At 38.3% G+C, this 16,716-nt stretch overlaps 1 protein-coding gene across 18 annotated transcripts in view; it reads left to right on the forward strand.

The window, feature by feature from the left end:
• Window positions 1–16,716, forward strand: part of TENM2 (teneurin transmembrane protein 2) — a 1,348,016-nt gene that overhangs the window by 608,931 nt on the left and 722,369 nt on the right. For 17 of the 18 annotated variants that reach the window (XM_064387797.1, XM_064387800.1, XM_064387808.1 and 14 more), the window contains one exon: window positions 8,181–8,254. The gene's annotated coding sequence lies outside the window, so the exon portion shown is untranslated. Of the gene's footprint in view, window positions 1–238; window positions 314–8,180; window positions 8,255–16,716 lie in introns of those variants that run through there. The other variant, XM_064387799.1, reaches the window with a different exon arrangement.

Below are 16,716 nucleotides of genomic sequence, written 5' to 3' on the forward strand. Positions count from 1 at the left end.
ATAAGTATTCCTGGATTGTGGAAATACATGGGGTTTCTAATTAAACTTCTTGGGGCTATATTGTAACAGTTCTTCTAGCTACTACCTCACAGTTGGAACATACAGCACAGGTGACACTAAGGGGTACCCGAGCTCTTGCACAGTTAAACCACTTTCAGCTGCCCAAGTTCACTTGATTTTGTGCTGCTGTGCTTGTGATTCTTTGAATTAGCTACAGCTGAGCTGGCTGCAGCTAATGAATCTCTGCTGTGAGCGTTGTTATTTCCTTAGTAGAACTGAAGCACGATGGAGGATATTTCTGGGTTTTGATCAGGTAAGGTAGTATTTATACATACAACAAACAAATTTAATTAACTAAAGTGTCTCTTTATTTTCTTCTACTTTATCTTTTTTGGTCTTTCTTCACTAATTGTTATAATGCCAAACTGAGGTAATGACAGTGTGTGTCTATACTGCTGCAGTGACAATTCTTAGTTACAATGCAGGCAGACTAGTTCACTGTTCCTAACCCCTGCACTCTGCACCTCAGTATGATAGCTATCTGAGTGTCTGCCCTGGTTATTTGGGTTTTTGTTGTTGTTTTCTGTCCTCTTCTATACTTTTGTGTAGCTGCTGTGTTCATTGTAGCAGTGCTTGAGCTGCTTACTCAGAAGTGATGTCTGTATGTCAGACTAATAGAGGGACACTTTATCTAATTGTCTGGAATTCAGTAAAGAAAGAAATAGATGTAATTTAAAATCTATTTTAAAAGACCAAATAATGCAAAGTTAAGAGGAGGGAAAGCTAATTCACTTGTTTTGTAATTCATCTCTTGTAAAAAGAGTAAGAAAAACAATAAGTACAATTCTGAAAATTTAATCCCTTTTATTAAACAGATGAGGAAAATAGGAAAACAACCAAAAATGTATTCCATCTCTCTTCAAAAGTTGTTGTGGGAAGAATATGCCAATATATTTTGCCATACTTTATGAACTGTACTATTCTCTCTCTTTTGCTTTCATTTCTCCCCATTTTAGCCACATAGCCTTGGGCACAGGTATTGCTGGTTAATTCCTAAAGAGCTAAATCCAGCTAAATTAAACCTCTCTGTTCTGAACTCAGGAAATATAATATGAGTTGTTTTATAAAACGTCCTGTTTTGGAGCTAAAGTAGAACATAAAATAGAAAGAAGGATAAAAGGTGCAACAGAAATATCCCTAACAGTCTCTCATCCCCAGTTCTGCAGTATGAAAATCTCAGCTAGACCAGCATGGTCTTATTATCCTTCCTAGTTGTGTAACACTTTATTGGGCCCTAGAAAGGCTAAGTGAAGATGCATGCAAACAGGTCATCAAGACCAGTATGAACACAAAAACAGAAAAGTTTTTCTGAACCTGCAATAGATTAGTGTGTGCTCTGATAATGTTCATCAGGTAGGCAACCTGAGATAAATATTTCATTTCTGAAGTCTGATTGCACAAGCAGCATAGTTGGAGCAGACAGAACAGAATGGAAACATCAGTAAAGAGAAAGGAAACCAGAATGGAAATATCAGTAAAGGGAAAGATGACCTGTTGTTAATTCCCCAGAACGAAAGTGTGTTGCTCCTTGATTATCAACAGTGAGAGATCAGAGGTGATGGCTCTTTTAAGAGGATAGTTGCCCTTTTATTGACTCTGAATTCAGATGTGTTAAACTAACTATATAACTTAGAGCTGTGTCTGTGTGGAGGACTCAGGAATATTGCTGGGGTACGTGGCATAATGACTGATAGGGCTGTGTTGGTAAGTTGTGCATTTCTAATCGTATCAAGATTGTTTCCTGTCAGGTTCAATTACTCCATGGGAAATTCAGGCACGAGCAGGAGTCCTGCGAGCTCACAGCAGTGCTCCTTAAGGCTCTGTACTGGCCTGCAGCCGTTCTCCCAGCAATTAGCAGTTGTTTAATTTTTTATGTTTGTTTGTTTGTTTGGGGCTTTTTTTCTTAGCGGTGGTTACTCTGTAGAGACATGAAATTATTCGTGTTGGTGTGGTTGGTCCACCAAGCCCTCAGAATTCAGAAGCAGGTTTTGGATACTCATTGGAAATCTTGTGTTGGTAAGCAGGAGGCACAGGAGGCAGTGCAGCACTGTGAATGCTGAGAAGGCTTTGAGGAATTTATTCTTGTGAAAGGAAAAAATAATACTGGGGATGTCCCTGAGTCTTGACATATATAGTACACACAACTTTGGTTGCTTTTAAAAGGAAACTCAACATGTTTCATCTCCCAGACCCCTCTGGCATGTGGGGAGTCTCTGGGCTGGTACCCACAGCACCTCCTCCTGTGCTCACTGCAAAGAACACAGCATGGGACATTTGCTGCTGTTGTCATTCTGGGGTACAGAATCAGGGCAGCAGCAACAAACATGAAATTTCAGTCCAGCAATGTGAACTCTGGGGTATTTACTTGAGGATCACGAGGTTGCACTGTGAGTTGGAAGCTGGGCAGCTGGACACAGGGCTTGGGGCACTGGGGCTGCTCTGGGGGCTGCTCCCCACCACAGCAACCTGCCCACCATGTGCAGCTGGCACACAGGGAAGTGTTAAAATGACCTTGCACTGGAGTAGTGTTTAAAATCTGCTCTTTCATGTTAAATAAATTGAAGGGGGGAGGGTGGGGGGAAGGATGGGTCAGATGCTGTACAATGACAATTAGGATAATGGGTAACCTGTCATGCAAATGAGTCTAAAAGGCCTTTAATCATTGGGCCTGCAGGAGAAAGGATCTGAATTTATAACTACTTGTTATAAATGCATTAAGAATAAATACTGGGAAAGGGAAAAGGACTATTTAACCTGAAGGAAAATGTGAATTAAAAACCCTGGAAGGTACCATCTGGCTGTGATCAAAGTGGATCTGTCCAGCTTACCAGGCATTGAGATTTGCCTTTGAAAAGTTCTGTGGGGTCAGCAGAGCAGACTTATTTCAAGGCAGAGTGATGGCAGTTGGCAAAGACTGTAAGAATGGGGGTAATTGCAATAGCAAAGCTTTGTCCAGTTCCCCAGAATCTTTTCCACACTGTTTCATCTTTTCCCTTATAAAAGGATGCATCTAAGTCAAGATGTTCTACCTCCTTTCACAAAACAGAAGTGCAGCCTTGCAGAATTAACTGTGGTGGGAGAGTGGTGGCATCTTTGGGAGCAGAGAGGATCTATAAATAATCATTACTGCCTTGTGAAGCTCAAAGGGCTTAAGAAGAGTGAGCTGAAATATTTACTTTTTTTTTCCTTCAGCTCTGTCAATGTTGACATTTGACATAAGGTAGGGGAAAGGCTGTGAGCAAAACATAATTATTATAACCAGCAGCAAAATATATTTCATTGCACAACAATATTGAATGTGGATTGTCTCATTGTGTGTTAATGGTACCCTAACTACTGAGAATAAGTAGAAGAGCCACTAGACATTGTTAATTAAAGAGAAAATAGAGCTTAATGAAGTTTTGTATTTGATTATTGTAGAAATTTTATCTGAAGCCAGTGCCAGTCAGCATTGCATTTAGCTTGCAATAAACACCGTCCTACACCTTGCCCCTTTGCACACTAACACATCACTTATCTGTACTCGACTGGTTGTGCTCTCTGTAGACAGCATCTGTCAGATCAAATCAAATTCTTTCTCTTTTTTCTGATGGTCATTTGAAAAATGTGTATTCAAGAATACATTTTTGATCACAAATAGTTATACTTGGAAGCAATTCATCCAGGAAGACACACAAGCTGTGAAGCAGTTGCATCAACAGTTGATTTTCTTTTAATGTGCTTCAAATCATCCATGGAAAATGCTGTACCTAAAAATCAAAGAGAAAATATGATTATTCTTATGTGAGATATGAAAGTATCTGAATAACATAGAGTTATTACTGAATTTTCTACATAATTCTGAAATTTTCAGCCATGTATGCTTCTGTATCTGTCTAACTTTGCTAAGTTTGAGAGCTCTGGTTATTTCATTACAAACTCTATTTCAATTATTGGGAATGAAAATAAGACAGGAAATGCAGCTGGGCTATAGACATTGAAGACTTACTAGGCAACCAACAGTAAATCTTCCAAAGCGAGATTTATATAATTTACCTTAAAGACATTTTCTCAGAGAATGGGATGACATCTTGCAGTCCTTTACAGTATACTGACAAAAAGCCAGGATATTCAAATACACAGAAAAGAACCCTAAAAGTCACTGCAGTTTCTGAATTTCAAATTAGGAAGAAAGGAAGAGTTAAGTCAACACAGCCATTTGGTGTTTGTTTTCTTAAGAAAATGGTAGCAATGTACAGGTAGACTGTACAGAGGAAGTCTGAGCTTTGTGCTGTTTGCCTGCAGATTTCAGAACAGGATAGGTGATTTAACACTGAAATATTTTCATACCTGTTCCCTTCCAACCCTCCAGCCCCCACGCCCTCCCCTTTTCTGGATGTATGTGATAAATGACAGATTCTCCCCGATGATATTCCTGTGGTACTCCAAAATAATTCTGCAGACGTGGTAAAAGCTTTTAGAGACTGTAAAACTGATTATCTCTTCTGTAGCTCTTTTCATCTTCAAAGCACTTACCAACATTAACTAATTAATCCTCACAGCATCCCTCTGAATTAGATATCATTGCCATTATACAGATGGAGGAATTGAAGCAAACACTTCATGAGTGGCTCCTGAGCTCCAAGACAGTTGGTGAGATGGAATTAGAGTGAGTTGAGATGGAATTAGAATGCACAGACCTGTGTGTCCAGGTTCTCTGGCTGAGCTGCCCCACCATTCCTCTCTTGAGAAATGCACCTATAGGTATTGGTTACATAGATTCTGTTAATGAAACCTTGTTAGGAATGGATTTGATGAGAAATTTATTTGTAGTCAGACAGACTATTATCTTTTTTAATCCCTCGTCTGCAATGTTTTCTGACTGGTCCAAGTTCGTTGAAAGATAAATCTCTCCTGTAGGATCACTGCTGACTGCAAACTTCAAAATTAAAGAGCAAGAAATTATGGTGTTTAGGCAGGAAGCAGAAATTGGAAAACAAGCCTCATTCCTGTAGTCTGAATTTAGTGGCTTGTTTATCAAAGTACTTAGTATCATACAATTGAACTTAAAAACATGTAAATTTACACTGCTGCTTTAATGAAATAATCTACACTATAGAAGGCTTAAGTTTTAAAAGTTCAGAGGACAGACAGAAGTTTCAGGTGTGATTGAAAACTCTCCCATCTCCTTTAGGGTTGTGTTTTTAACCATCCCAGAGGCTGATGAGCACTTGGCTGCATATCCTTGGTCTCTGTGGCAGCCTTGCCATTTGAGGGGCTGTTTGCCAGACCAGCTCCTCAGGTGTGCAGCAAGCACAGGGGCTGGTGGGCAGAAATTTGGGTTGCTGGTGCCAGGCTTCAGCTCTTTCTGGGCAGCACTGCTGGGCTGTGGCTGCTCCTCAGCAGGGTCAGGGGATCCCTCTGCTCCTGTGGAGCACAGAGAGCTGCTCTGAGCAGCCCAGGGTGGGGCTCAGGTGCTGTCAGTAAATACTGCTCAAAGTTCAGCAGACGTGCTCTTAAATTAATATTTAACCAGATTACTACATTTTGTCTGCTTCATTAATTTTTTATTAATTTATGAAAATGCTGTTGATGGAAGTAATATTGACAGGGTGTGTTTTTTGTTTTGGATGCTGGATTTTTTTAATATCTTCTGGTAAATGGGAACTTATCTTCCTTATGAACACAAACCATCTAACAAGCCATATGGGGCAAATGTTCTAATAAGACAACAATTATTAGGGCATGATGCATTAATGTTTTATGTTGTTCATAACTCAGCTTTAAGAGATTAATAATGGAAATGTGAGGGGAATGCTGTCTTAAGTGTTTATGATTATGTTAATATTAAGACATAGTCTAGGAGAGGAAATTGCTTTCAGGTAGTTACTTTTATTGTTTGTAGAGAGAGTATTGTGAAGGAAATGTTCTGTCTTCTTCCAATAATTCTTAAGCAGTTCTGCTGAACTGAAGTTACAGGAGCAACTCATCATTACTGCAAATCTATGAGAACTTCTTGTAACTTAACTTTCTTAAAAAAGAATTCTAAATTTGCCAGAGCTGAAACTCTTTACCCTCAAATTACTGGGAAGTAAGATTTCCAGAACTTCAATTAATTTTTGGAAATGTCACAGTTTTTCCTTCTAGGTCTGAAACAAATCCTAATGGCTCAGAACTCTGTTATGATCTTACTTTTGCATTGGCATTTGGCCCATGCACTCAGATTGACAAAGCCATTTTGCAACTGTCCTTTCAAAAGGTAGAGAAGGATGCTTGGAAAGTTTGAAGGTAGTATTTAATCTACAAGGATAGTTTGAACAAATGTAGTAAGGAGAAGGGGGGAAAAAAGAGATGAGTGAAATTTTGTGAAGCTGTTTACTTGTGTGTATAAAAAAAATATTCTGAATGCAGTTCTTTTCTCTCAAATTTTTTTTTACTCTTAAGCAATTGCTAGGTATTCTTTCTTCAAATAGTCACTGAAACAAAAGTGCCTTTTGTGGGAGAAGAGAATTCTTTGCTATGTATTGGAAATGTGTTGCTATGTATTCAAAGTGGTGGTGTGTCATTTTGTTGCCGTAGGTAGGATGAAAATGTGGTATTCACACCTTTATGGAGCAATTCTGTCTGGCTCTCCTCTGTCACAGAGTAATTGTAGCTGTGTGGTCTTCACTTGGCTCATTCTTCTGTGTGAATTTTTGCTCTCTGCCCCTTCTCTTCAAGCCTTGATCCTACTTTCTGATCAGAACCTGAACCCTGTAGCAGCTGAGTTGAGCTCTGAAGAAGCTGAAGTGAGGCAGGAGTTGTGCAGTACGAGTTCACTTATGCAGAATTGCTGCTGCTCCCAGCACACCACCAAGTTGTTTGTGTCTCCCTGCTGCTCTGGAGTGCCTGCACGGGGCTGTCGCTGCTTCCACCCAATGTGTGAAACACACGACTGTTTATCACAGCCCAGCAGGCAGGATGCTGATATTTTCAAACAGCACCACTGCACCCTTATCTCAATAGCACTAATATTATCCCCTGCCAAAACAGACATGATATATTGAAGTATCTGTAACCGTTACAGGATCTCTGCATATTCTCGAATTTAGCCTGCAGCAAGTCTGTCATCCATGGTGATCCTGATGTTGCAAGAATCAGCTTAAAAATGTCATCAGGGCATTGGTGCTGACTTAAAAGCAGCGTAGGCACTACTGACCTGTGAATTGAGACCTGTCCATTAAAATAGGCTGCTTGCTTTTCCTCCCTTCCTACTGCTTCTTTATGTGCTGGTAGTAGTCCCCTGTCCTGGCTGCAACCCTCTGTCAGATAGAGGTGGAGTTCAGCTAAAATAGGCAGAATCATAGGTTAGGTTATCTAATTTTTAAACTGTTTATAATAATTAAGAAAATGTATCCCAACCCACCAAATTCTGTTTAAGTTTGGAGAAAACTTTCTTTATTTTTGCTGATGGATTAAACCTAACACCATAGTTTAGGAAAAAGGACAAGTCCAATACTGCAAACCTTTTTATGTTTTATTATCTACAATATTTGTGTACAGTGGTGCTCAATTACACCACAACAGTGCAGAGATCCAATCTTCCCAATGTAATGACTTCCTGATGATCTGTCTTTAAATGAGAAATGAAAAGAATATGCTGCCTTCTAGCTGCATACACAACAAAGTTTATTGCCACCCAAAATTGCTTTTTATTCCTTGAGTGGGTGGGGAGGTGCAGAAGGAAGGTTGAAACCAGACTTTTTCCTAACCTGTTCTCAGGTTATATTATTGGGATATATTTCCAGTGTTGTTCAATCTCCCTGAAATACATCTCCCTGAAATTCAAAGGGGAAAAGTGGCTGTATGGGGTTAATCTTGGGATTTTACAAAAGAGTTCAGATCAAATCAAAACCCTCAGCTATTGGTGAGCCACAGGTTCTCCTTGATCATGTAAGTCCTTCCATCACCCACTCCAGCACGGCACTTCTGAAATGCAGAAATCTGTCACTTCTGAGATAAAGCCACTAATCCACCTCTCTCCTTGACACTTTCTCTGTTCAGTGGGCAGATTTCTTATATGGATATTTTCTGTCACTTTTGCCAGTACTACCTCTGTGTCATAAGCTGATGGCTTTAACCAGTGATTTTCTGTTTTTCAGACTCGACGTGGAAATCCAAACACCTCTCTGTGAAGTGTTTTCAGAGTTCATCCCCTGCTGAAAGTCTCCTCAAGGTAATGCTTGTGAATGACAGCAGGCGTATTGTAAGCTAAATTTTTGAAAAATGTTTCTTCCTCATCCAAAGGTCTTGTGAATTCTATAGCCTGTGCTATTCCTCTGTGTCAGCATCAGTCTCGCTGCTTAAATATCCATAATTGTCCTTGTTCTGATTATTTTGGGTTAATTTTTTAATCACACTTTCACTTTCCATGCTGTTGTGCAAATTTTGCAGTTTGATATCACTGTGCTATCTTTTAATCTTTTGCAATCACCTTATTTCTATATACTGCTTGATTTTTTCCTCTCTGAGAAGTCAACTTGATTATTGCCTTTAACTGCTTTTAATTTTTGCCACATCTGCTCAAGCATTCAGTCTATCTCTCTCTTAAAAATACATTTGGTGTTCATTGTCATGAGCTTGTGCACTTTATTTCTGAAATAGGTCTCAGTCTAGTTCCAGTGTGATTTTTATATGAACTCATTGTGTGGGTTTCAAAAGGATTTCCAGTGCAATGGTTCCTTTTAGATTCTTGAGTGGAAGGTTTATATGTTCAAATCTTTAAGACTGTGACAGAATGCATCTGAATACCCACTTCTGTATGTATATATAAAATATATATGTGTATGTATATATACTTGTCTATATACACTTGCAACTCCCACTGCTGCAGTAAAAACAGACCATGCCTATACAGATATGCCTATATCACTGAGTGAGGTTCTCTTTTGAGAAAAGAGGACATTGTGATGACTGTGAGGTTCCTTATAATCTATTGATCTGCTTCCTGAGCTGTGGTGATAGGTTTGTGCCCTGCAGAATGAACAATATCCGCTGTGTTACAGGCTGCAGTCGTGGGGGTTTGAGATTCCTCCTGACACTTGCAGCACTCTGCTTGCAGAGTGGAAGGAAGTCCTATTATTTGGGAAAATAAAAATGTATATGTTATTCCCAGCGCTTTGGCTCCCTGGTGCAAATTCAAGACCTAGGATGTAACCAGGAGTCTTTTCAAGTGCTTGCACTGACTGCTGTTACTGCCTTGCTCAGGTCTGGGTGCAGCAAGGTGCCCAGTTGCTCTCCCTGCCTCACTGGTTTGCAGTCTCCTGTTGTAAGGAATGGCTGAGGAGGGATTTCTCTCTTGCTGTGGCTGCCCCAGTGCTTCTTAATTACTTATTTCTCTGGGTGTTTAGAGGCCTGTTTTACAATATGGTTCTTTCTCACAGCAGAAAGATCTTGTCAGCAGAAGATTATGGCACATGTAAACTGGTGACATGAGGGGTTGTGTCTGTCTGCAGTTTCCCTTTGCACTTGCAAGTCAGAGATGTACTGAAAGACCTATTTCTGAGTTTTGAGTGTCAGCATAGCAACACTCAAGGGTGCTATTTCCATGATTTCACTGTTTGGATATTTAAAGATGGTTCCAGGGCTGCTCATACATGCAGGTTACACAGAACTGCCAGATGAAAAATCTGTAGCACATACATGGCACAGCCAGGCAAACTGCTGTGCTAGAAGACTGAGAAATTTAGACTGATTATTCTGGGAAAGTAGTAGTCAAATTAGAGAAAATTAACCTAGTTGGTGGGAAGAAGACGTGGTCAGCAACTTAGAGAAACATGAGAGTTAAACAAATTGGCAATGGAAATTCCTAATCCTTTCACTTGGCATGTTTCACCTGGTTATTGTGTATTGTTCTGCTGCCCTGTCCCCATGGCTGCCAGCCTCTGGTCCCAAAGGCTCTGGCATTTGTGATGCTGTAAGCAAGGTGCACACTTGTTAGACGTGATCTCTCACTTTCCTGGCTGAAGGATCATCAGTCTCTAAGCAGGTCTCAAATATTCAAGTGCATTTTTCAGCTACGAACTCAGGTTTTGCGCATGTGTTAATTATTCAGTACTGATAAGAAAGGGAGAAAAACAACTTGGGAAATTGATGTTTGTATCAGAGGTAATCCCTTCAGTTGTATTAATTATATTTATTCCTTCAGATCACTAGAATGAGTTGGTCAGATTGTTCAAGAGGACAAAAATTTGGAATAAAGCGTTTTACTAGTAGTTTTCTTAATAACAAATGTATTAAAAAGAAGTGAATACAATCCAGATGTGCCCCAAACAACTGGAATAGAATATACAGTAGCAATTCACAGGGGATATTTTTACACACTGTGTATCAATGGGGTGTATTAATCCAGTTTCTCGTGAGATGGTAATTACATTTCATGAAAATTTAACATAAATTTCAGCAATTCAAAGCCACATTCTCTGTGGGTTTTTTTGTTGAGATTCAGTTAATAGGAGAGCTCATGGTTTATGCAAAATTGTTACTTCACACTTTTCCTACTTGGGAATTCTTTCTCTGTATATTTGTATCATTAAATGTGACCAATTGTGGTTTGGAACTGATACTTTAGTTTCAATTCCAAAGTTATTTGGGTTGTTTAGGTCCAAAAACAACCTTGAAGGTCATTTGAGGAAGGGATATTGGGCAGCAAGTTTCTTTTGTCTCTAAAAGTTTCCACTGCTTCTGTTTTGCTTTGCTGCCTCATATAATGCACAAAAGAACACTTCCAAAAGTGCATATTTGTGGAACTGCTTTAGAAACTTAAAGTACATTGTTTCAGAAACTGTGGTAAAATACAGAAAATAATTTAAATACAACTGCAAATATTGAGGTTGGTATCTGGAGGGATTATAAACTAGGATTTTGCCAATCATGAATAAAAACCAAAGCTCCTGTAATTGCTGGTGTCCTGTGAAAACACTGGATGGAAAGAATAAAGAATTACACAAGTAATTTGGGCTTCTCAGTGGTAATTGATATTTACTCACTAGTCATGTTGGGACTGAGTTTTTGTTTTGTGGTGTGGTCTGATTTTTTTGCTTTTGGTTTTCTTTCAGATACATCAAATATACTGTTTTATAATCATCTTCATCTAACAGTGCTTAGTGGTGTAGATTCTATGATAATGTATTTGTGGGTTTTTTCCCTCCTCAGAGCTCTTTTCCTGTCTCTAAGTCTCTCAGAAAATATCTTATTTCAGTTTAGTTCCTGCAAGTGTACTACCATTGTAGCACTTTCAAGAAATTTTGACGAGAATACTTCACAGCCAGCTACAACTATTTATAAACTTGAGATTGTCTTTGATCCTAAATCAGCTTTCAATTACCATTTTAGTTATGCTGAGAAAAAAAAAATTAATCATATCCAGGATACAGCAAACTTGGGAGGATGAAGTTATTTTAAGGCTTGTGGTACTAATTATAGCTAACTCATTACCATACATTGTTGCTGGCATTCTACAATAGTTGTTTGTATAGAACTTGTCTGGCCATTTAGCATGTTCTACTGTTGGTTCTTTCTTTAGTAATATATGAATTGCTTGATTACTTGAGTTGTGCTTTTTAATAATTGCTAAGATTTGGCTATTGAATACTGTCAGATTTTCTTTTTCATAAATGTTAATTGGAGAGGGTAAGGAAGTAATAGTTTTGGATTTTTTTATTTAGCTGCCTGGTGTTCTTCTTGCTCACTGAGTAAACAACAAAAAATCCAACTTGATATTTTAACTTCCCCTATTTTAACCTTTCATCAGTGCAGGGAAATTAATTGGAATAGTTGTTCTTCTCTCCAGTATTACATCCTGTATTTTAATGCCAAATACATCCTTGTGCCAGTGTCTTTAGCAAAACAGAAAAGGGGGCTGTTCTTGTAGCAGAATATTGAGCACTGATATTAGTTTTTGCCATTAAGCCAATGGGCATCTTAAAAATCTTGTTGAGGAATAGAATCCCTGTGACTCCTGTAGCAAAGCCTGCAGTGATTATCACAGCAATTCTCCCTTAAGAGACAACGTTCTCACATTAAAGTGGAGTCCAAACTGTTCACTTTTCTTCCTGTGGTTTTCTTACGCAATAGTGAGGTATCTTTTTCATGTCAGTAGAATGGGAAATTTATGATCAAGGGTTGCATTCACTTAATGTTAGTCTCTGTTTAAAGTATAAAGAGAAGAGACCTGAAGTAGAATATAAAAGTCCTGTGATGGTACTGAAATCTCTCAAGGTGTTAATCAGAAAGTGCCAGCAGAAATCTTGAAAGAGTAAAATACAAAGAAAGAAAATAAGGAGAGAGTTGAGTAAAATTACCAGAGGGCTGTAGGATATTTTGTGTTCTTGTTTTAAATTCAGGGTGGATTTTTGGGAAAAGGTCTTAGAGCAACATTGCTTTGCCTGGTTTTTTTGATGGGTAGCTGTACATCTGCATTTAGACCCCAAGTTCCTGAACACACCCATTCTTCACTTGCTGATCTAGCAAATATCTGTGATAGTAAAACTGAATGCTAGGCAAAAACATGAATAAAATGATGGCTAGTTGCACAGCAACTTCAGTGTGAGTATTTTTGCATCCAATGTGCATCTGCAATCATGAAGGTGCAGATGTAGAGAAGGGTGAGGGGATGTGTATTTCTAAATCCAGCCAGCAACTTTCACATGCTTATAAAGATCAAGTTTTAAATAAGAAGGAAAAGCATTATATTCTTAAAGTAATATTTAAGGTTATTGCATTTTAGTTCTTTTTTAGAAAGCTGCAAGTTTTTTCTATGTATTTGGATATAAATGTCTTAATATTTAAAATCATCCTTACTTTCCAGAAACTGAAGAGTAAACTCTGTTGTAATTATTTGCTCAAAAATCTTCTATGTATAGCTTGGCTGCAAGGCTGGTCATACCCAGGGTTCTTTAGGGAATGTTTACATAAATAGTTTGCTTGCATATCTATTTATAAATACGATTTGTGCAAATGCTGAAATAAATATTTGTTTTCCCTTGCAGTATTGCTATTTCTATTTGAATTAGTAGAAGAATAATTAATGTGTAAATATCCTTCAGCTAATATAGCATAACTTTATACCTTCAAATTTTAGTTTCAAGTGAATAAACTTCAGTCAGTATGGTTTCTGTAAATGTCTAAAAGCTATAGATTGTTGTTTCTGTATGTTACACCTTGGCCAAAAATGAATGGAGAAGTGACACATGACTGATGCTCCCATATGCAGTTATGTTCTTGCCAGTGAAAGAAACCAATAGAAACAAGGAAATACGCCCCAGAGCTGTAGTGAAGTCATTGTTTTGTTGGTGAGGATCCTGTGATTTATCCATGAGATTTTGGACTGCAGCACAGTGTGGCTTTGAGAGACAGCTCATCATAATCTCTGGGGCCATGACCTAAGAGATTAAATAGAATGATGAGTTTGTATTGTCAGAGCAATTCTGTCTAGAGGACAAAACATTTTATTTAGAGGGTAGATTGATGGGATTAAAGCTTTGCCTCTATTTCCTTTACACACTCAAATTTACTGTAAGTTGTTTTTTATTAAACCAGACACTGGATTGCTAAAGGAATTATTTTAGGACAGATGATTTTATTTAAATGAATATTGAAGGATTTATTAGTAAACTCAGTCCCTGTCATTCCTTTACATAAAAGCAACTTAATCTTATTTCATATTTATTTTAACTTGCAGACTATTTCAAAGAATTGGAGGCATGTAATTCTGTCTCTTCATTCCTTTTCAGCACTAAATAAATTTGATATTGCTGCAAGGTATTTTTTGCTTGAAAAAATAATAATCAGAAATTCAAATAATTCCGAAGTCTGTTTTCTTTAAATGTCTTTAAAAAATGGTACAAATAAATAGTATGTATTATTTATCATCCCTTTACGTAGCTACACAACTCTGCAGAATAAACAGATGAATACACTTGAAAGCACATAGTCTTTTCACAAATTTAATTCCTCACTGCAAGAAAATTACCTAAATGTTTAAATAACCACTTTACACAGAGAGCCTTTTCATTGTCTTTCCCTTTCCCTGTAGTTCTCAGCAGGTGTTTAAATGTTTTATTTTTTTCATTTCAGACTATCCATGTAAAGGAATACCAAAAATGTGTTAGTTTTAGATAATGCAAAATTCCCTTTGCTCGGCTTCTTAGTTCATAGTTATCTGTGTGAATTAGAAATCTATTACTGAGTGTTCATTTTTCACCCAAATCTATTCACCAAGCATCAAAACTCATCAGTGAGATGGAGTAATGCCATTTAATTAGTCTTTGATATACAGTTAAATTAGGTCTTAATAAGGGGTAGTGCATCCTAAAATCAATTATCTCGCTCCTCTTAATAAGAGCAACTAATTAGTAGGTAAATCGCCACAGTTCCCCTTTTATCCTACAGTTTTTACAGTCTTGTGGAGGAGATTAGGCTGAGGAAATTACTCCCTGGTAGCTCTGAGAAATTTTAGGGCATACCTTAGAAAATGTTTTTCTAAATGAACTGCAGTACAGAAAAGAAAGAAAAAATAAAAACCCACTTAATTTCTTGATAATTTTGTCCAAATTGCTTGTGTGGGGAACAAAACAAACATGAACAAGGTTTTGCCCTGCCTGATGCACCCTGTTAATGTACACTGAGTTTCTGCCCTGGCTTTTCTTTCAATGCAGTTATCAGCCACCCAAAATATCTATTTTCTTCATGGAAATCTATCCAGCTGCAAACAAGGGATACTTACAGTCTTTACAAAATATGGTTTAATGTGGAGAATGGCTTTCTTTTAGGAGGAGAATCAGAACTCCAAAGCTGAAAATTTTTTGCCACAACATACAAATGAGGCACAATGCTCATGGAGAAAGCCAGGTTTTATCCATAGGTACCAAAATTTTCATGTGCTTCAAGCAAAAAATACTGCTTTTGAGATTCCAGGCTTTTAGTTAAGACTTCCAGCTTCCTCAAATGAAAGTTTCTTCCATTTTTAAATTTTTATTTCCAGTTACAACAACCTAACTGCTGAATAAAGAGGAGCATTTTGAGGATGCTCAGGTTTTCTCCACAAGATCCATCTGTCTCAAATTGCTGCTGGACTTTTACTGACTTTGACAGCCCCTAATTTCATTCAGCCATGTAGGCCAATACACAGTACATTGCTATAGATTTGTCAAATTTGGTAGTGCCTTGTTGATGCTTTGCTCTCAGAACATGGTGTCATTCTCTTTCCTTGGATAATTTTTTAAAATTTTTTTGTCATGGTCAAAAGTTTGAAGGGAACTCAAGGACACATTTGTGATTAATCAACAAATGCAGAGGCTTTTTTCATTCTTTATCTGCTGCTACTACATCCTGCATATACTAGTCCCTTCACACTAAACTTCCTTGCCAAACATGTCAGAGAGATTTTATAGCTGTGAAAGTGTGATATGATTGCTTCAGTTTCCCTTATGCTTATTGTTGCAGCTTTTCTAGACACTTTCTGGTGTTAGTCATTAATGACAACACAGTGCCCCCGTTCAGAGAGTGAGAGGTTGCCGTCTGTTCTTTGTTTTTCCTCCCTGCTGCATTACTCATACTTCTTGTGGAGTGAAATGCTCTGCAGGCAACCATTCCCCCCTGAGAGACTTGGTGAGACTATGTGACACAAATTTGACACCCATTTCTGATTCAAACTCTTAGCCCAGCAACTCAGCTCATGACCTCAGCAGCACCAGGAGCTGGGAGAAGCAGCCCTCCTGTCTGACTTTGGGCTGGCCTGGGACAGGCAGTGACAGTGGTGAATGTCTGACTCCCCAGCCAGTGACATTTGCAGCAGCAGCTCTGATATTGTGGCAGTGATCTGCTTGTTGGAGATCAGCTTAAGCAGCAGAGAACACCAAACCAAATGTGTCCAATTTCCTTCTGTATTCCCTGGATACAACCCCAGAATCCATACACAAAATGGTCCCAAGCTGTGACAGAGTGTAGGTACCCATATCTGTGCTGTGTACACGAGCTGATGAAATCAGCACTGAGTGCCTGAGCACTCACAGAAAACACCTGTGGCTACTGGGGTAAGGGGGCTAGCACAACACTGAACAAAAACCTCCAGTTAACTCTGCTTTAGACTTGCTTTGGTACCTCAGGTGACTTTTCAAGCCTTTTTGTCTTTTCTGACCCTCTCAACAGTGGAGAATTTAGTTTGGGGTAGAAATTTTCATAATCTACTATCCAATCTAGGTGCAGTTTAAGCATCTGTGTTAAAGCTCCTTCTGTTGGTGACCTCATGTTAAGAGGACGGAAGGAAATAAAATGAATCCATAGTGTGGTTTCATGGCTGAGTTTTATATTTATATGTGGGTGTCAAGTTTCTGGGTGGACATGAGTGGCAATTTTTAAGTTATTTTAAATCATATACTTTTCTTGTTTTTGTTTAATTTAAGTTGGAACGGTGGACTAAAATTGTAGAATGGATTGGGTTGGAAAAGACCTTAAAAGTTTCAACGCCTCTGCCATGGGCAGGGACACCTTCCACTAGAAGTTAAACTAGTTTGCATTTTATAAATGGAAAACTGTGGGAAGTTGAGGAAAAGCCATTAAGCTTATTCCTCACATTCTTGTTTGTATGCTGAATTTAGCATGTATGCAAATTCTTTTAAAAAAGTAGAAAAAGTCAAC

The sequence above is a fragment of the Passer domesticus genome, chromosome 13, assembly GCF_036417665.1.
Source record: "Passer domesticus isolate bPasDom1 chromosome 13, bPasDom1.hap1, whole genome shotgun sequence".
In the NCBI taxonomy this organism is placed as follows: domain Eukaryota; kingdom Metazoa; phylum Chordata; class Aves; order Passeriformes; family Passeridae; genus Passer; species Passer domesticus.